Source organism: Sus scrofa, chromosome 1 (assembly GCF_054392235.1).
Source record: "Sus scrofa isolate SSC_HxYL_T2T_F1_AM1 chromosome 1, Sscrofa_HxYL_maternal_Yorkshire_Landrace_v2.0, whole genome shotgun sequence".
Classification (NCBI taxonomy): domain Eukaryota; kingdom Metazoa; phylum Chordata; class Mammalia; order Artiodactyla; family Suidae; genus Sus; species Sus scrofa.
In genome coordinates this window covers 90,639,829-90,661,498 of record NC_139383.1, presented here as the reverse complement: position 1 = coordinate 90,661,498, position 21,670 = coordinate 90,639,829, and the positions used below count along the sequence as shown (strand labels likewise).

General features: G+C 35.5%; 1 protein-coding gene across 3 annotated transcripts in view; it reads right to left on the bottom strand.

Moving 5' to 3' along the window:
* The window catches only part of FILIP1 (filamin A interacting protein 1), a 211,727-nt gene that overhangs the window by 172,817 nt on the left and 17,240 nt on the right, over positions 1–21,670 (bottom strand). The window lies entirely within an intron of this gene.

The following is a 21,670-nucleotide window of genomic DNA, read 5'->3' as shown; positions in this document are numbered from 1 at the left end:
CCACTGAAGTATGAAGATGAAACAAGTAAGCTTGCCATCTATAATAACTCTTTAAAATAATTATACCATTTAAAATAAATAAATATGGTAATAAGGAAGCAATGGTAAATAAAGAAATCCATTAAATTACATTATTTATCCTAGTTAAATGTTAATAATTTATTTTATTTGGGGGTATTTTTGTTTTAAAAAGATATTTTATTTCTAAACATATAATTTGTCATTAAACACTCAAGCATGATTATTCATGGCTATGGAATATTCTTTTCAAGAGATGTGTAATCATTTTTTTTAAACAAGGTCTTGTACTGAACATTTTTTCTAATCCCCCAAATTAATGCAAATTATTTTTACTATGCTCTAGGGATAAATTTCCACAAATAGAAATGTTTATTTTTTATTATGATTTTTATTTTTTCCATTATAGCTGATTTACAGTGTTCTGTTAATTTCTACTCTACAGCAAAGTGACCAGTCATATATATATATTTATTTATAGATATATATAAACAAATATATTTAAATACATATAAATATATAAAATATATGTATATAAATAACTATATAAATATATATTTTAATATATATTTAATACATAAATATAAAATAAATATATAAATATATATATATTCTTTCTTTCTCTCACATTATCCACCATCATGAGACATTACAAGTGACTAGATATAGTTCCCTGTGCTATACAGCAGGATCTCATTGTATATCCACTCCAAATGCAATTGTTTGCACCTATTAACCCCAAATGCTAATATTTTAAACAATGACAATTTTTATTTATTTTTTATTGAAGTATAGTTGATTTACAATGTTTTGCTGGTTTCTGGTGTACAGCAAAGTGATTCAGTTATACACATACACACACACACATTCTTTTTGATATTCTTTTCCATTACAGTTTATTACAGGATATTGAACATAGTTCCCTGTGATATGTAGTAGGACTTTGTCATTTACCAGTTTTATATGTACTAGTTTGTATCTACTAATCCCAAACTCCTACTTTTTTCTGCCCCCATCCCTTTGGTAAACCATAAGTTTGTTTCCTATGTCTGTGACTGTTCCTGTTTCATATCTAAGTTGATTTGTGTCATATTTTAGATTCCACATATAAGTGATATATGATATTTGCCTTTTTCTTTCTGAGTTATTTCGCTCAGTATGATAATCTCCAGGTCCATCAGTTGTTGCAAACAGCCTTATTTCATTCTCTTTCATGGCTGAGCTGTATTCCATTGTTTATATGTTCCACACCTTCTTTATCCATTCACCTGTCTATGGACATTTAGGTTGCTTCTATGTCTTCACTACTGTAAATAGTACTGCAATAAACATTGAGATTCATGTATCTTTTTGAATTAGAGTTTTCTCTGGGTATATGCTCAAGAGTAGGATTGCTGGATCATATGGTAATTCTATTTCTAAGTTTTTAAAGAAACTTCCATACTGTTCCCTTTGCTCAACATCCTATCCAGCATTTATTATTTGTAAATAATAATAGTTTTTAATGATAGTTTTTAATTAAAGTTTTTAATGATATCCATTCTGACCAATGTGAAGTGGTACCTCATTGCAATTTTGATTTCAATTTCTCTAATAATTGGTGATGGTGAGCATCTTCTCGTGTGCCTATTGGCAATCTGCATGTCTTCTTTGGAGAAATGTCTATTTAGGTCTTCTGCCCATTTTGGGGGCTGTTTGCTTTTACAATATTGAGTCACATATTTTGGATATTCACATCATTTGAAAATATTTTCTCTCAATCTCTAGGTTGCTTATGATTTCCTTTGCTGTGTGAGAGCTTATATGTTTGATTAGGTCCCATTTGTTTATTTTTGTTTTTATTTCAATTGCCTTGGGAGACCGAGCTAAGAAAACAGTGGTATAATTTATGTCAGAGAATGTTTTGCCTATGTTCTCTTCTAGGAGTTTTATGGTGTCATGTCTTATATTTAAGTCTTTAAGCCATTTTGAGTTTATTTTTGTGTACGGTGTGAGGGTGTGTTCTAAATTCATTGCTTTACATATGGCTGTCCAATTTTCCAAAAACTACTTGCTAAAGAGACTGTCTTTTCTTCATCGATTGAAGATTAATTGACCATAGGTGTGTGGGTTTATTTCTGGGCTATCTATTCTGTTCCACAACAATAATTTTTAAAATAAAAATGTAGAAATTGTTTGGAAAAGTCCAAATAATGTAAACATGGGATGGAATGGTAAGGAAAGGAAATACTTCAAGTAAAATTGAAGCATACAGAGATTTTGTTTTGTTCAATGAAGGTAAAGAGACACTGATAAACTCTGGATATTAATAGAAAATATATATAGTTCCGTGTGTGAAATATTGAATAGCAATTATTAGAAAAACAAATACAAATGTATAATTTCCATACCATCAGAAAAAAAGTAGAAGAAATCAAATTAATCCAACAAAGGCAGAAGAAACTGAAAACAGTATTCAAATAAACTACCAAAACTTACCAGGCCCACAAAGTTTTGTAGTTAACTATTACCAACTCTTTAAAAATATATAGAATTTTGTTTTGTTTTGTTTTTAGGGCTGTACATGCAACATATGGAAGTTCTCAGGCTAGGGGTCAAATTGGAGCTGCAGCTGCCAGCCTATGCCACAACCACAGCAACACCAGATCTGAGCCATGTCTGCGACCTACACCACAGCTTATGGCAACGCCAGATCCTTAAGCCATTGAGCAAGGCCAGGAATCAAACCTGCGTCCTCATGATCCTAGTCAGATTTGTTTCTGCTGAGCCATGATGGGAACTCCCTTCATATTTTAAATAAATAAAAATGGCAGCACTATTCACAATAGCCAGGACATGGAAACAACCCAAATGTCCATCGACAGATGATTGGATTCAGAGGATGTGGTATATATACACAATGGAATACTCCTTAGCCATAAAAAAGAATGACATCATGCCATTTGCAGCAACATGGATGGAACTAGAGAATCTCATCCTGAGTGAAATGAGCCAGAAAGACAAAGACAAATACCATATGATATCACTTATAACTGGAATCTAATATCCAGCACAAATGAACATCTCCTCAGAAAAGAAAAACATGGACTTGGAGAAGAGACTTGTGGTTGCCTGATGGGGGGGGAGGGAGTGGGAGGGATCGGGAGCTTGGGCTTATCAGACACAACCTAGAATAGATTTACAAGGAGATCCTGCTGAATAGCATTGAGAACTATGTCTAGATACTCATGTTGCAACAGAACAAAGGGTGGGGAAAAAATGTAATTGTAATGTATACATGTAAGGATAACTTGTTCCCCTTGCTGTACAGTGGGAAAATAAAAATAAAAAAAAGAATGTGATATAGCTCAAAGAATAAAAAATAAATAAATAAATAAATAAATAAATAAATAAATAAATAAAAATGGGAAAATATGAGAAGCTACCAAGCTATTTAAGTATGTATCATAAGTTCTCCAAAACTTCAAAACAAGACTGTGTAAGAGAAGAACAGTATAAGCCAATGTCACAATCATGGATGCAAAAAAGCAAAGTAAAATATTAGAAATGTAAATTCAGCAATCCAGTAAAAGAATAATGCAGTGTTATCAGGCAAAGCTGATACCAGAAATCTAAATATAGATTTTCTAATAGTGAACAACGAATGTAATTCACTGACTTAGTCATATGATTTAGGAGAAAAATAATTTCAGTGATACCCAAAGATTCAATCGTGGAGCCATATAGATGGTAGTGTGTATTCATGAGTGTGTCTGCATGTGTGTGTCTGTGTGTGCATGTCTGTGAAAACTAAGAACAAAATGAAACCGTAATTTGTTCAAAGGTATATAAAATAAAGCAAAATATAGTAAACATAAGATTTATGGGGAGTTCCCTTGGTGGCGCAGTGGTTAACGAACCTGACTAGGAACCATGAGGTTGCAGGTTCTGTCCCTGCCCTTGCTCAGTGGGTTAATGATCTGGCATTGCCGTGAGCTGTGGTGTAGGTTGCAGACGCGGCTCCGATCCCACGTTGCTGTGGCTCTGGCGTAGGCTGGCAGCTACAGCTCTGATTCGACCCCTAGCCTGGGAACCTCCATATGCAGCGGGAGCGGCCCAAGAAATAGCAAAAAGACAAAAAAAAAAAAAAAAAAGATTTATGGGAAATATTGTCAATAATGTCAGGAATAAAACAAGAATGCCATTGCTACTGGTCAGTATAAAACTGGACATCCTAGCCAATGGAATCAAATAAGTAAAACCATATTTGGTGGTATCAATATTGGAAAGTAAGAAAAAAGCTACTATTTTTTTCACTTTTAAAAGCTTTTATTGAAGTATAGTCTATTTACAATGTTGTGTTAATTTCTGCTGTACAGCAAAGTTGCTCAGTTATACATTTATGTATTCTGCTTCATATTCTTTTCCATTGCGGTTTATTACAGGATATTGAATTTCCTGTGCTGTGCAGTAGAAACTTGTTGTTTATCCACCCTATATATACTAGTTTGCACTTGTTAATCCCAAACTCACAATCCTTCCCTCCCCACTAACCCTTCCCCCTTCACAACCACATATCTTCTCTCTACGTGAGTCTGTTTCTGTTGTGTATATAGGTTCATTTGTGCAGTATTTTAGACTCTACATACAAGTGATATTATATGGCATTAGAGACAACTATTAATTACAAAGGATGTGATAATCTACCTAAAAAATTAAAAGTACTTAAATGAAAAACTGCTATAACTAAGAAGGAAGTTCACTAAGATGACATGATGCAAAATCAACATTAAAAAAATCAACAACTTTTCTATATTATTGGCATTGATGTTTTTAAAATATAATGGGGGAGGGAATCACATTTCCAGTAGCAAAATAAATTAAATTATAAAATCCTTGGGAAAAAAATTAATAGAATGAATTAAAAGCTTTTGTGGAAAAAATTATAAAAATTAACTGAAAAAAACATAAAGTAGCCAGAATAAGGGGAGAAATATACCATATTCATAAATGAAAGACTCAGTATTCTTGAAATATAAATGCTTTTTCCAATTAATATATAATTTCAATGTAAGACTATTTGAGACAAATAGAATTTTTTATGAAATTCTGAAACTTATATAGGAAATTGGATGAATAATGGTAATTAAAGTCACTTTTTAAAAATGAAATACAAAGAAAAGCAACTTGGTCTAATACACACCATACATATCAGAAATCTATAGTAATTAGAACTATGAAATATTATTGTTTAATATAAACATTAGAGTCCAGAAACAGACTCACATACAAATAAAAATTTACTATAGCATATAGTTATTAAGAACAAAAACCCTACATTGGCACAAAAACAGACATATAAGTCAATGGAACAGAATAGGGGGCCCAGAAATAAACACACACACCTGTAGTCAATTAATCTTCAATAAAGGAGGCAAGAATATCCAATGGAGAAAAGACAGTCTCTTTAGCAAGTCGTGTTGGGAAAGCTGGACAGCCGCATGTAAATCAATGAAGTTAGAACACAGCCTCACACCATACACAAAAATAAACTCAAAATGGCTTAAAGACTTAAATATAAAACATGATACCATAAAATTCCTAGAAGAGAACATAGGCAAAACATTCTTTGACATAAATCACGCCAAAGTTTTCTTAGATCAATCTCCCAAGGCAACAGAGAAAACGGAAATAAACAAATGGGATCTAATCAAACATATAAGTTCTGCACAGCAAAAGAAACCATAAACAAAATGAAGAGACAACTTACAGAATGGGAGAAACTATTTGCAAATGATGCAACCAACAGGGGCTTGATTTCCAAAATATATAAACAGCTCATACAACTCAAAATCATAAAAAGAAACAACCCAATTTAAAAAATGGGCAGAAGATCTAAACAGACATTTCACCAGAGGAGACGTACGGATGGCCAATAGGCACATGAGAAGAGGCTCACCATCAATAATTATTAGAGAAATGCAAATACAAACCAAGATGAATTATCACTTCACATTGGTCAGAATGGTTATCATCAAAAGGTTTACAAATAATACATCCTGGAGAGGGTGTGGAGAAAAGGGAACCCTTATACTGTTGGTGGGAATGTAAATATGGAGGTTCCTTAAAAAACTAAAAGCAAAGCTACCTTATGACCCAGCAATTTCACTCCTGAGCATACAATTGGAAAAAATGACAAATCTAATTCAGAAAGACACCTGTACCTCAATGTTCATAGCAGTAGTATTTACAATAGCCAAGGCATAAAAGCAACTTAAGTGTTCATCAACAGATAATTGGCTTAATAAGATATGGGAGATATTCATTATTCAGCTCTATATATGGGGGTGCAGAATATTACTCAGCTATAAAAAAGAATGAAATATTGCCATTTGTAGCAATATAGAAAGGACTAAAGAATATCATACCAACTGAAGTAAGTCAAAGACAAATATCATGATATTACTTATATGTGGAATCTAAAGAATAATACAAATGAATCTATATGTAAAAGAGCAACAAACTCACAGACATAAAAAACAAACTTATGATTGCCAAAAGAGAAAAGGAAGGGGAGAAGGATAAATTAGGCATATGGGCTTATCAAATATGAATTACTATACGTAAAATAGATAAGCAATAGGATTTACTGTTTAGCACAGTATATCCAATATCTTATAATAATCTATAGTGGAAAATAATGTGAAATACATTACTTTGTATTTTATATATTACTTTGCATATATCCAAAACTAATACAATATTTTGAATCAACTATAAAAAAAAAAGATCCAGGCAGAGACTCCTTGCCTACCCACTTGAAGCTCTCACAAATGACTTATCTTAATAAATCTATTTCTTGCCTAAAAATAAATAAACAATTATTTTAAAAAGATCCAAAATCTTGGGTTATATTTCTAGCTCCACCACCACCTGAGTATGTGTCATTGGATAAGTTACTTGTTATTTCTGTGCCTCAGTTTCCAGTTTTTAAAATAGGGAAAAATCATAGAATCAATCTAATATTTCTAAAGGATAAATATACATGAATTTATGTGTATTCATATACATGAAACACTCATAAATAAAATATGGTCAAAGAAAATTTTCAAATCATTGAGAAAAAAATTTAACTATTTCAAATCAATGAGAACTAGCTAACTACTTGAAAAATTAAGTTAGATCTTTATCTTATATTGCTCAGAAAAGTACAATTAAGACAAGTTTTAAATGATAGGAAATTATTAGAAGAAAATGTAGGCAAATATGTACAATCTTAGAATCAGGAAAGCCATCTGAAATAATATATTAAAAAGTAAAAGTCATAAAAGAAAATATAATAAATTGACTTCATCAGAATTTTAAAAACCTAAATAACCAAAGCACTTTAAAAGTTAGAGGACAAGCAACATAAACAACAAGGGTTAGAATTAATAAATCATTTAAACAAAGAAAAACCTGAACTAACTGCAAAATGGACTGAGGATACAAGTTGGTAATTCATAAAAGAAACAATAAAAATGGTAAGCTATTCAGTGAGTTCACTCATACACAGCTGGAGGGTTATAAAAAATACAACACAGCAATTAAGAGGTGATTTTGCAAAACCCATCAGCCCAAAGTTCTACTATTCACATTCTCCTGAGAGCTACATGCCCAAGGAAGCAAGTACAAGGATTGTCACATGAATGTTATTAGTAACATTGAAAAATTCAAAAAAACCTCAATATTCATAACAAGAGTGGCTAAGTAAATAGTTGTGCACACTTTCTGTGGAAGATCATGCTGCAACTCTCTAAAATGAGGTGGACCTATAGGCACTGCCATGAACAAGTGTTTCAGCCACATTGTTAAGTTAAATCATGGATACATCATTTGTGTTAAAACATATATATTCATAGACATCTTTTCTATGTGTAGCCCCATGGGGAAAAGTATAGAAGCATATGTATTACATTGTTGCATTTCTAGTCCTCTCCCTGGAAACAGTCACTATTTCTAGGGAGACGACTAAGATGGTGGCATTGGAAAAGACAATGAGAAAAGTTTGATCAATAGATCAAAATAAGTTCTAATTTCTTTCTTTCTTTTTTTGCCTTTTAGGGCTGTACCTGCAGTATATGGAAGTTCCCAGGCTAGGGGTCAAATCAGAGCTACAGCTCTCAGCCTGCCCCGCAGCCACAGCAACACAGGATCCAAACCACATCTGTGACCTACACCACAGCTCACAGTGATGCCAGATCCCCAACCCACCAGGCAAGGTCAGGGATGGAACCTGTATCCTCATGGATCCTAGTTGGTTCTTTACCACTGAGCCACAGCAGGAACTCCCAAGTTCTAATTTCTTAGTAAGGAGAATGTAATTCTGGAAATTTTAAATGACTTTTTAATGTACACACTATTTTTAATATACATCACAAATCTGGAAGATAAGTGTTGAGATTATAATAAAGGCCTCTAGACAAAGTTGCTTTAAGCTGGTAAAATGAATGAAACGGCAGAATTCCTAAAATTTATAATCTTTCTTTCTTTGTTTAAGCTACTTTTTCCTTTCATTCACAGTACTTGAGAATCCAAAGAAACCACATGTCACACCATAACCTTTACACTCTGGTCTTGAAAGAAAGAGAGAAAGAGAGAAAGAGAGAAAGAGAGAGAGAGAGAGAAAGAAAGAAAGAAAGAAAGAAAGAAAGAAAGAAAGAAAGAAAGAAAGAAAGAAAGAAAGAAAGAAAGAAAGAAAGAAAGAAAGAAAGAAAGAAAGAAAGAAAGAAAGAAAGAAAGAAAAAGAAAGAAAGAAAGGTAATCTTGGGTGGGGCTTTGTTTTTTGTGGCTGTCTGGGGGATGACATTGGAATCAGCCACCCAGGATGATATGACGTAAGTGCTCTTTCATTTCTAATATGATCACTATGGACACAAGAGTGATTCTTTTAATGCAATTGTAACATGTGAATGTTCATTTAAGGGAATGGTCCTTCTCAAGTCTTAGTTTAATATTCGTTGGGGAAAAAATTCTAATTTAAGAGTTATTCAGGTGTTCCTGTAGTGGCTCAGCAGAAACGAATCTGACTAGCATCCATCCCTGGCCTCTCTCAGTGGATTAAAGATCCAGTGTTGCCATGAGTTGTGGCGTAGATAGCAGATGCGGTTTGGATCTGACGTTGCTGTGGCTGTGGTGTAGGCCAGCGGCTATAGCTCCAATTCAACCCCTAGCCTGGGAACCTGCATATGCCATGGAGGTGGCCCTAAAAAGCAAAAAAAGCAAAAAAAAAAAACAGAAAAAGAAAAAAAAGAACGAGTTTTTCATTTTTCTAGAATGTTGTCTACCACATTGACTGTTTCGTTGATAGTGTATGAAAGGATGGGCTGAATTTGGCTTTTGGTCTGAAATGTAAGACCATGAAGGCCAAACATACAAACATTTATTTCTTGATAACCACAAACAGCCTATGGTTAAGACAGAACCTGATAATTTAAGGAAAATTAACTTGTCTAAAGTGAGAACAGAGAATAATTCATGAGTGTACTCATTTTTTTCCCTCCTTCCCCCTTAGTCTACATTGGTCTTTAGCTATGACATGTTAAACCAGTGGGAAAACATTAACTATGGTTAATGGACTGAATGGATTTATTTAAAAAGAAATATTTAAAGAACTAAAAGCATCAAATTATCTCCACGACACATACATTGGTCACAGAGACAAAATATAAAGTCCATCATAAACCTTACTTCTTCCAGAAACCCCATCTTAGGCTCCATGGAGATGAAAAGAAACAGCACCATTTCCAAAACTCCAAGTCTCTTAGCCATATTTTTACCTTTCTTTTCTCATCACCTCTTCCAATATTTTCCTACCTTTCCAATTAAGATCTACACTCCAGAAGAAAGATTGTGGGCACATAGTAGAGCATTCGAGCCTTTTTAGTCAGTGGAGTTTGGATTCAAAATCAGATCTGGCTGCTTTCAAACTGACTAAACTTGAGAGGAGAGGTGCCGTCGTCACTGTTCTTAACTTTATAGACGATCCCTGAAGAAGGACCTCTGAATTTGCTTTGTTACTCTCAAAGTGCCTAGTTATCATGTAATATTGTAGGTCCTAAAAATGTGTGTCAGGTAACTGAAGAGTGAAAGCAAAATTCAAATGAAAATGACTAAATACTCAATGGAATTTTGGGAAAAAAGGAACTTTTTCATAGTAATAGACAAGTAATAAGTAGAAAGTTAATTTTTAAAATTAAAATTAAATTTATTATGTACATTTAAAGGAAAACAGTGGTGCCTCTCTTGAAAGCCATTTTCATTTATAATAAATAAAAGCCAAATATGATATAGGTAGGAATTGAATCTTGAATATTTTCCTTGCCTGAATAGAGTAATTTCTCAGAGAAATGTTAATGACCATGACAGCCTTCAAATGTGAAGATGATTTATTCAAAAAAGTCAAGGGCAAGCAAAGACTATATGTTCCTTTAACTTCCTTTGTGTAAGTTAAAATCCAGAAGCTGAGGAGCATGAAGATACTGTGCAGAGGTGGGCATGCATAGCACTCCCAGTGACAGCACCAGCCTTTCTGGTCTGCTGAGGTCATTTAAGATGCTCCCATGTGCTATTTCTAAAGGTGTTTTATACCCTCTTGCTTTCACTCCCTTCCCTTGGGAGTAAAACTTACATTAGAAAGGTAGGAAAATATTAGAATAACTGTAGAGAAAAGAAAAGTAAAAATATAGCCTAAAGACTGAACTTGGCAATGTGCTATTTCTGCCAATCTCTGTTTGGAGACTTAGGCTGGTACCTCCCTCTATGCAGGTACAATTGATGACAACCCTGGCATGCTTCTCTGAGTTTACTGTATAATGAGGTGAATGGAAGGTCAGTTTTCTAGTTATAGCACTGGTCAACAGGCCCAAGCCCCAAGCCTGCCCCAGATATATTTCTGCTATGTTTATAACAATACTGGCTTGTATTTAAGATTGCATAATGCTACATGACAAGTTTAAAAAAATGCTATCTTGGAGAATATATCTATTCTTTCTTCTAAATTCATTAAAATACTCATTATGTGTTATTCCAATCTTTTTAGAAACAACAGTATGTGCTTAGGACATTTTCATGCCAATTTTATTACTTATTAAGGAATGTAACCTGATTTATTTAGTGAATATTTGGAATAATTAAATATATTTACATTTACATAGAGGCTTTTGTTTGTTTTTGTTTGTTTGTTGTTTGTTTTTAGAGCTGTGGTATAGGTTGCAGACACAGCTCAGATCCTGTGTTTCTGTGGCTGTGGTGTAGGCTGGCAGCTGCAGCTCCAATTTGACCCTTAGTTCCCATTGTGGCTCAGATGTAATGAACACTGCCCACAAGGAGGTTTTAATTTCAAAAACCTATTTATTGTTGAAACACTACAGTCACTGCAAGTAAATTTACCAGTCTGGTACTGGAAGAATTGCTTGTAGTTTTATTTTATTTTATTTTATTTTATTTTATTTTATTTTATTTTACTTACTTATTTTTGTCTTTCTAGGGCCCCACCAGCAGCATATGGAGGTTCTCAGGCCAAGGGTCGAATTGGAGCTACAGCTGCCAGCCTACACCACAGCCATAGCAACACAGGATCTGAGCCGTCTTTGACCTACACCACAGCTCACGGCAATGCTGGATCCTTAACCCACTGATAGCCAGGAATTGATCCCACATACTCATGGATACTAGTCAGGTTCATTAACCACTGAGCCATGACAGGAACTCCAGTAGTTAATTTTAATAGTGTCTTTTTCTCAGTAAGCCCAAAATAAATTATTCTTGGCAAAATGTATTTTGTGCTCCTCTGAGTATTTGACCATGATAACAACTAATTTTTATATGATCTCTATATTTGTCAAAATTTACATAAATATCTTATTCTTGGGGTCAACAAAAAATAAAATGGGAATATCCTGGATTTGGTGAAAGGTAAAAACTGCTTTTGAAAAAAAAACCACATAATATATGATAATTAACAAAACTTACCACTTGAGAGAAAAATTCAGCTGATTGCTATAGTAAATTTCAAGTGTTGACATATAGCCAGAGCCCATCATTTTGAAATTGCCGGGAGGCACGTGGCCACATTTGTATTCACAAAATGAACAAATTTTGGAGGAGAAAGAACTCCTCAAGGTCAGATAGTTCAAGTTAGAGCTTTAGCTACGTGACACAAGATTACACACAATAAGCCCCCCTTCATTGACAGATGAGCACAGCTTTCATTTGCTTCATGAGAATACTAAGACAAATAAAAACAAATATAAAAAACTGGAAAAGTTGATATATTTTAGTGAGTTTCTTCTTTGCACTTTCTAGAGGTAAACTTGGTGAGAAACCATCACATTCTAAAAAATTCAGTTTTTAATCACTTCCAGCATAAGCAGTTGAATTTAATCCCATAATTATTGGGTATCCACTCCACATAGTCTAGCTATAGGTCAAGGTTGTAAGGAAAACAAAAGAGGTGTTTCTCTGCCTTCAAGAGCTTCCAATTAGGAATGCAAAACATCAAGGGAAAAAATGAGTAAACAAACAAAAAGGTATAAAATCAAGTTCTAAATGGAAAATAATTACTTGCCAAAATGTTTAAACAAGAAGTGCCCTTTGGAGTTCCCGTGGTGGCGCAGTGGGGAAAAAAAAAAGTGCCCTTAAAGAACAAAGAGAAAGGAGTTCCCATTGTGGCACAGTGGTTAACGAATCCGACTAGGAACCATGAGGTTGCGGGTTCAATCTGGTGTTGCCATGAGCTGTGGTGTAGGTCGCAGACATGGTTCAGATCCCACGTTGCTGTGGCTCTGACGTAGGCCGGAGTCTACAACTCCAATTAGACCCCTAGTCTGGGAACTTCCATATGCCGCTGGAGCAGCCCTAGAAAAGGCAAAAAGACAAAAACAAAACAAACAAACAAAAACAAAAAAACAAACAAACAAAAAAGAACCAACAGAAAGAATCAGAAAGTCTCATTTATTACCAAAGAAAGTGTGAGTTATCAGTTTTTGGTTTTGTTTTTCTAATAGCCTTCGAAAGATGTGCAACATTTAAAAAGATACAAACACCAAAAAAAATTTTTTTTAATTAAGGTGCCCACCAAGACTGATGTTTGCTAGTAAAATGGCACCTACGTCAAGCAAGTCTCTTGTCTTGCCAAGATCCCACTGGAAACTAAGTTAGAACTTGTCATATTCGCTATTCAGGAAAACTACCATTGTTTAGAATGTGATAGAATGTTCTATTTATATATGAAAGATGATTGAACTCAGCTGGAAGAAAAGAAAATGCCTAAACCATTCTGTTTGTGTTTCATGAAGATTTAAGCCCCAGTCAAGTTCAGATCAGCTAAAGAAATGAGCTACATCATGAGTTCTCAACTAGAGCCAATTCAATCTCTCAGGGGATATCTTTTCAATGTCTAAAGACATTTTTGGTTGTCATAGCTTGGAGTGAGAGATGCTACTGACATCTTGTGAGTAGAAGCCAAGGATCCAAAAGCATAAACATCCTACAACACACAGGACAAGCCTCCACAACAAACAACTATACAGCACAAAATCTCAGTTGCTTTGAAGTTGAGAAACACTGAGACAGACCACAGGGGCAATTCATGCAGCAAAACAGGCTGGGTGGAGGTTAAAAATAATGTTAAGTTTACAAAGGATAGAGTCACATAGAACTCCAAGCTTAGGTTATAGTCTTCTTGTATCAATAAAGTTATAATTCTGTCATGAAAGAAAACTGGGGGGGGGGGGAATTAAAAATAAATGTCTTAAGAAGAAAGTGGGGGAAAGATAGTCTCTTCAATAGATGGTATTGGAAAAACTGGACAGCCACATGCAAAAAAAATGAAACTTGGTGGGAATGTAAACTGGTACAGCCACTATGGAGAACAGTTTGGAGATACCTTTGAAATCTATACATAGAACTTCCATATGACCCCGCAATCCCACTCTTGGGCATCTATCCGGACAAAGCTCTACTTAAAAGAGACACATGCACCCGCATGTTCATTGCAGCACTATTCACAATAGCCAGGACATGGAAACAATCCAAATGTCCATCGACAGATGATTGGATTCGGAAGAGGTGGTATATATACACAATGGAATACTACTCAGCCATAAAAAAGGATGACATCATGCCATTTGCAGCAACATGGATGGAACTAGAGAATCTCATCCTGAGTGAAATGAGCCAGAAAGACAAAGACAAATACCATATGATATCACTTATAACTGGAATCTAATATCCAGCACAAATGAACATCTCCTCAGAAAAGAAAAACATGGACTTGGAGAAGAGACTTGTGGTTGCCTGATGGGGGGGGAGGGAGTGGGAGGGATCGGGAGCTTGGGCTTATCAGACACAACCTAGAATAGATTTACAAGGAGATCCTGCTGAATAGCATTGAGAACTATGTCTAGATACTCATGTCGCAACAGAAGAAAGGGTGGGGGAAAAAACTGTAACTGCAATGTATACATGTAAGGATAACCTGACCCCCTTGCTGTACAGTGGGAAAATAAATTAAAAAAAAAAATGAAACTAACCAAAAATTAACTCAAAATGGCTTAATGACTTAATGTAAGACTTGAAACCATAAAACTTCCAGAAGAAGACATAAGCTCCTTGACATAAGTCTTTGAGATGTTTTTTTGACTCTGACTTCAAGAGGCAAAGGCAGCAAAAGAGAAAATAAACAAATGAGCCTACATCAAACTAAAAATATTCTACATAGCATAGGAAACTTTTAACAAAACAGAAAAGCAGCCTACTGAGTAGAAGATATGTGTGAATCATATATCCAATAAAAGGTTAATATTCAAAATAGATAAAGAACACATACAACTCACTAACAAAAAAACCCAAATAATCCAATTATAAAATAGGCAGAGGATCTGAATAGAAACTTCCAAAGAAGACATATAAATGGCCAACAGACACATGAAAAGTTGCTCAAAATCGCTAATCATCAGGGAAATGAAAATAAAGACCACAATGAGAAATCATTTTACACATGTCAGAATGGATATAACCATTAAAAAATTAATAATAAGTGTTGGTGAGAATGTGGAGAAAAGAGAACCACCATGTGGAGGAAGGGATTCCATAGTGGCAGCCACTATGGAAAACAGTGTGGAGGATCCTTAAAAAAACTAAAAATAGAGTTACCATGTGATCCAGCAACTCCACTTCTGGGTATAAATCCAAAGAAAATGAAAACACTAATTCAAAAAGTTATTTGTACCCCTATGCTCATTGAAGCCTTATTGACAATAACCAAGAAATGGAAACAACTTCTATCCACTGATAGATGAATGGATAAAGAAGATGTGGTATATATACATACAATGGAATATTACTCAGCCATAAAAAGGAAAGAAATTTTGCCATTTGCCACAACATGGATGAACCTCAAGAGTATTATTCTACATGAAATGTCAGATAAGAGAGAAAAATACTGCATGATTTAACAGAGACATAGAATCTAAAAATAAAAACATACATACAAACAACCAAAAAAAAAACAGAATCATAAATACAGAGGCTAGAGGGGTGGTTTACAGAGAGGAGCTGAAGGGGGAGTGAAATGGGTGAAGTGGATCAAGAGGTACAAACTTCCAGTTAAAAATTAATGTCATGAGAGCCTGACTTTGGGAGTTCCCGTCGTGGCTCAATGGTTAACAAATCCGACTAGGATCCATGAGGTTTCAGGTTCAATCCCTGGCCTTGCTCAGTGGGTTAAGGATCCGGCGTTGCCGTGAGCTGTGGTATAAGTTGCAGATTGCAGCTCGGATCCCGCGTTGCTGTGGCGGTGGTGTAGGCTGTTGGCTACAGCTCCGATTAGACCCCTAGCCTGGGAACCTCCATATGCCACAGGAGCGGCCCAAGAAATGGCAAAAAAAAATTAATGTCATGAGAATATGATGTACAACATAGGGAATATAGTCGATAATATTGTATTAGCTTCGTATGGTGACAGAGGGTAACTAGATTTATTTTGCAATGTATACAAATGTTGAATCATTGTATTGTAAACATGAGACTAAAATATTACATGTCTAATATATTTCAAATAAAAATAGTATTAGGAATGAAAATGACATACTAATGCTTATATTTTGCATACATGTATGTATATATAAAAACATACATTTATGTATCAAGCATGAAAAAAAAAAAAAAAACCACAAGCAAACAAAATACAAATGCTTCACCAAAGTTGCATAACCTGGATCTAATCATGAGGAGACATCAGGGAGTTCCCTTCGTGATCCTCAGCATGAACCTGATGAGGATCTATGAGGATGCGGGTTCCATCCCTGGCCTTGCTCCTTGGGTTAAGGATTTGATGTTGTCATGAACTGTGGTGTAGGACACAGATGTGGCTTGGATCCCATGTTGCTCTGGCTATGGTGTAGGCCGGCAGCTGCAGCTCCAATTTAACACTTGGCCTAGGAACTTCCATATGCTGTGGGCATGGCCCTAAAAAAGCAAATAATAATAATAATAATCATGAGGAAACATCAGACAGATCCAAAATGGAGGGACATTCCATAAAATATATGGCCTGTAATCTTCAAAAGTATTGGGGAAAGACTAGGGAAATGTTCCAGGCTGAAATAAACTAAAGAGACACAGTTAAATGCAAAGTATGACTCTGAAATAAAGCCTTTTTGCTATGGGACAACTGGTCAACTTGAATGGGTTCTGGGAATAAGATCGCAGTGGTGTATCAGAGTTAATTTTTTAATCCTGATATTCATGTCATAGTTACAGAGGAGAACATCTTATTTTTAGGTAATTTACCCTAAAAAAATTAAGGATGATGGGACATCAGCTTTGAAACTCACTCTCCAAGGGCTCCAGGGGAAGAAAGTCTTTGGACTGTACTTTTCACTTTTCTATAAGTTCATGATCATTTAAATTTTTTAAAAAATAAACAAAACAGATACATTTTTTAAAAAGTAAAATGTTCCTGCATGTGCTAGCCAAGAAATGTTTTATTTAAAAATATAGAGACATTATGGGAGTTCCTGTTGTGGCTCAGCAGAAATGATTCTGACTAGTAACCATGAGGATGTAGGTTCAATCCCTGGCCTTGCTCAGTGGGTTGAGGATCTGGCATTGCTGTGAGCTGTGGTGTAGTTCTCAGACATGGTTCAGATCTCTCATTCCTGTGGCTGTGGTATAGGCCGGCAGCTGTAGTTCCAATTTGATCCCTAGCATGGGAATTTCCAAATGCGGCAGGTGCAGCGCTAAAAAGCAAAAACAAAACAAAAACAAAAGCAATTATAGTTTTATTTGGGACAATATAAAACAATCCCTCCCAAATCTGTAAGATAACATTTTAAATCTTTTATGAAACAAGATAGGCTATAAATATATAGGTATGATGTTGGTTTTATGACCTCTAAGAATATATTATTATCTTTTAAGTTTAAATGGAATATTCCTTATCTATTTGGCAAGGTGCAGTAATCCATCAAGTTATTTTTAAATAACTTCAACTTTTTTCTTATTAAATATGATGCTTACTTAGTGTAGAAAATTTAAATACCAGATTTATCTTTCTAAACAGAGATGACCATGACAGACTTTTGAATGTGTATTCTAATTTTTCCAACAGAATCTTAAAGTAGACATTTTCCTAATATACCATTTTGTTAGTCATTTACTTTTTCAAATTTGATATCTGCAGAGATTGTCATTGTGTAGACATACTGAGAACATCACAAATTCCTCCTTTTCTTGCTTAATAATGCTCTGTTTTTATATATGTTGGCTGCAGAGTTTCACTACAACAAAAAAGCTGCACTCATGTAGCTATGAATCATTAAATGTCTGCAGTTAAACACCCATGTTTTATTTAAAACCACCTCCCACTCCCCCAGGTGGGGATTATATTATATCCCACTGAGATAGATGCTTGCTCTGTTTTCCTTCCAGGCAGTGATTCTTCGGGAGGCTTGCAGTTGACGTGAGGGCAGAGAGTGAGCTGTTCATGCCACAAAACTACTGTGCTCATTAGCTATTTTAAGAAGATAATATCAGACAAAAATTTACTGGATCTCCATTTAGATGGATTATAATTAAAAGGGTCCCATAAAATGTATCTCAAGTATAAATCAGTATTATTTGAAGTATAAATCACACACAGGCTGGGCTGGTCAGTGCAAGCAGCTCTAGAGAAGCAGTGAAGATTTGATGTCAGTAAGAGCAGTTAGCTTGCCACAAAGAAAATTTATTTTATGGCTTGAACAGTCATGAGGAGAATCTGGCATGAAACTGTGGGTAACTCCAAGCTAACATGGTGCCTCTCCTGAAGGAGCTTATAGTCCTTGTATTTATGGTAGCTGGGTATTGCCAAGCACCCGCCATTCCCTACTCAGGCTGACCCAGCCTATGTTAATAATGTAACATATAATTACATCACAAATAATACATTATACTAATATATTATTAAAATCATAGAAAATATTTTCTGAGATTTTATTTTTTTTGTTTGGTTTATGTTTTTTAGGGCTGCACTTGCAGCATATGGAGCTTCCCAGGCTAGGGGTCAAATCAGAGCTATAGCTGCTGGCCTAACACCACAGCCAGAGCAACGCAGGATCTGAGCCCTACACCACAGCTCACAACAATGCTAGATCCTTAACCTACTGATCAAGGCCACGGATCAAACCCACGACCTCATGGTTCCTAGTCAGATTCATTTCCACTGCACCATGAGGGGTCTCCCTTCTGAGATTATAACAAGTTAAAAAGACTTTGAATATTGCCTACTTTTTAAACTCTGATATTGTCTTTATGGGTACATTTTTTAAAATTTCATAGTGAATTCTGCATACCAATCAACACTATCAAATAGAAAATCCATGAGGGAAAAAATTATTTTATGAGATTGCACCCTGTTTTCTAAAATGTGAGTTTCAGATAAGCCCAAATTTTAAATGATAAGAAGTTGGACCATGTCTTAAGCAAGAAATTCAAAAATAGCATAACTATTAAACAGGAATAATAATATTTATTTTTTATACCATGCATATAATCCATTTAGCATAGATTCTGGTATGCAGTCAATAAAAACAACTTGGGAGTTCCTGCCATGGTGCAGTGAGTTAAGCATCTGACTACAGCAGCTCAAGTTGCTGCAAAGATGTGGGTTTGATCCCTGGCCCAGGGCAGTGGGTTAAAGGATCCTGCTTTGCTGCAGCTGTGTCTCAGATTTAATCCCTGGCTCAGGAACTTCCATATGCCACAGGTGTGGCCATAAAATAAAAATTTTTTTAAAAGAACCCAACAAATTTGATTGTTATTAATCTGTCATTTGTTTTCTTCTTATAGCCAATAACTATAATAGTCATATTGGAATTAACATTAATGCATGAGTGACTGTCACATTCACATGACAGTTTATAGATGGGGTCTTATTGATGTAATTATTCTTATTTTTCATTCAGTTTAATTGGGCTATAAGAAGAAAAACACACAGACAATAGTTTCTGTAATTGGGTCCAAACCATTAACAGCATAGGAGCTTATTTGTAAATTTCAGTTGAGTATGAACCAAATTAAACAAATAAATCAAGCACTGTTAGTGAGGAAATTAAGCTGGGTGAAAGAAAGCAATTACACACCATCACTACATAGAATCTTTTTCAAGAATATTTTAGAAAATGGTATCTGAACCACTCCATATGCATATTTTAAATCTGCATTTTATAACAATCATTTCAAATAAAGCACTCATGAAAACATTTCTGGAATTAGCTTAGGATTTTATATAATCAAGATTCTGAAATTTTCTTAATAGATAAACACACTTTACAGTCATTGTGCCCAGACCATGTCCTTCCAATCTCTTAATGCAGTGGTTACTATTTCCCCTTAAGTCACCAAATTCCAAAATAGAAAAACACATATTAAAAACTGAGAAGAGTCAGGTCAGACCATCTGCCTGTTCCCAAGCATCAGGTGTGCCTCCCATTCTGATACTATACTATACTATAGTCTCTGCTCTGATGCACAATGATCTAGGAGAAACAGCAGTTCCCCCTCCACAATGGATATTTCTCAGAGAATGATTGAGAACTGATAATAAATCTTGAGGTCGAAGGTTAATTATTGACGATAAATTATCCTTTGTGAATAAAAACTTTATAACATGATAAGTGTCTTGATGTGTGTAGATTTCCTGTATTTTAATGCCAAAAAGCTGTCTTAAGACTGGTTGAAGCAGGAGAAATAACAGAAAGAGGATTCTGAAAAGAAGGGGAAAAGGAAAGAATGAAGAAGAAGCCCAGAGCAGCATGGAAAGTGGATTAGAAAGCCTGATGAAGAAGGCCCCCTTGTGAGGCAGGAGATAAAACCCACGCATGTCAGGGCCTAAACCCAGATGGAGAGGGAAGAAGGAAATATAATTTCCACGATTACAGGGTTAGCACAGAGGGAGGGCACAAGATGGGATGGGAAGCAAGGACCTGAGAATGTCGCTGTCTTGGCTGCTCAGAGAAAGTTAGGCTACAAATGGACAGTGTGATGAACTCACTGAGTAACATGTCATTAGTTAAATCATCAAACAGAGGTTGGATAGTGAGCATAGTGGTGCTATGATTTCCACTTACATTATAATTAACAGAATTCTATATAGTAATGGACTCCCTCATCTTTGTGGGTACAAGAGACGTCAAAGGAACTCATTCACGCGTGCCCAGTGTATGAAAATGAAGACTTGGATGGACAGCCAAAGTGACAAAGCCACACCCTTGGTTCAGCCTGTTTTTTGCAGGATCCAACTGTAAAAGATGGTGTAAAATGCTTAATGCTACTGTCACTCTGGTAACCTTTCAGGAGTGGCATCTTCCAGGAAAGGGCTTCCCTAGGACAAAAGCACAAGAAAGTCGGCACACAATGCCAGGGTGAGGTTTGACTCACCTCACTGCTCCCTGACTGTTCCCAGACCAGTGAGAAGCAGACGGGTCTCACAAGCATCAAGTACCACCCTCACAAGATTGCTCATAGGACATACGCACACCATACATCACTCTACACCTAGTTTCTTCCATCCCATGGAGTAACCACAGGATTGATGGGGAGAAAGCTGCTCATGTCCTGAAAAGCCCAACATCTGGAGTGCCAGAGGCAGGATGAGACAAGGGAATCATGAGCTCTTACACCACAAGTACCTTGGGAAATAACCAAAGACAGATAATGTCCTGGATTCCAGGAAGATACACAGCACAGTGCTGTGGCTTGTCTGTGAAGTCATATATCTGACTTAATAAGCTCAATGACTTTGAGGAAGACATGCTTTCTGGGTCTTAGCTTCCTCATGTCTCATTAAAAAGCAGTTGGAGTTAATCATCTCTTACCATCTATCAGTATCCAAAAATACTGCAGTAAAATAATTTCTTCAGAGTAATTCATGAACTTATCAGACTGCCTACAACTTGAGCCTTAGTACCCATTTCCTGGATCAGCTGACCCCTGTAAACCTAATAGGCCTAGGCAGTTTTATGAAGTAGTCCATGAAAGGCATGGAATTCCTTATTCCAGTGCCCCATTTTATCTGCCTGCCCCTTGGTCCCCCACCTCATGAGCCAGTCATAAATGTGCCCATTGTGGTTATCAGTTCATGTTTTGATAA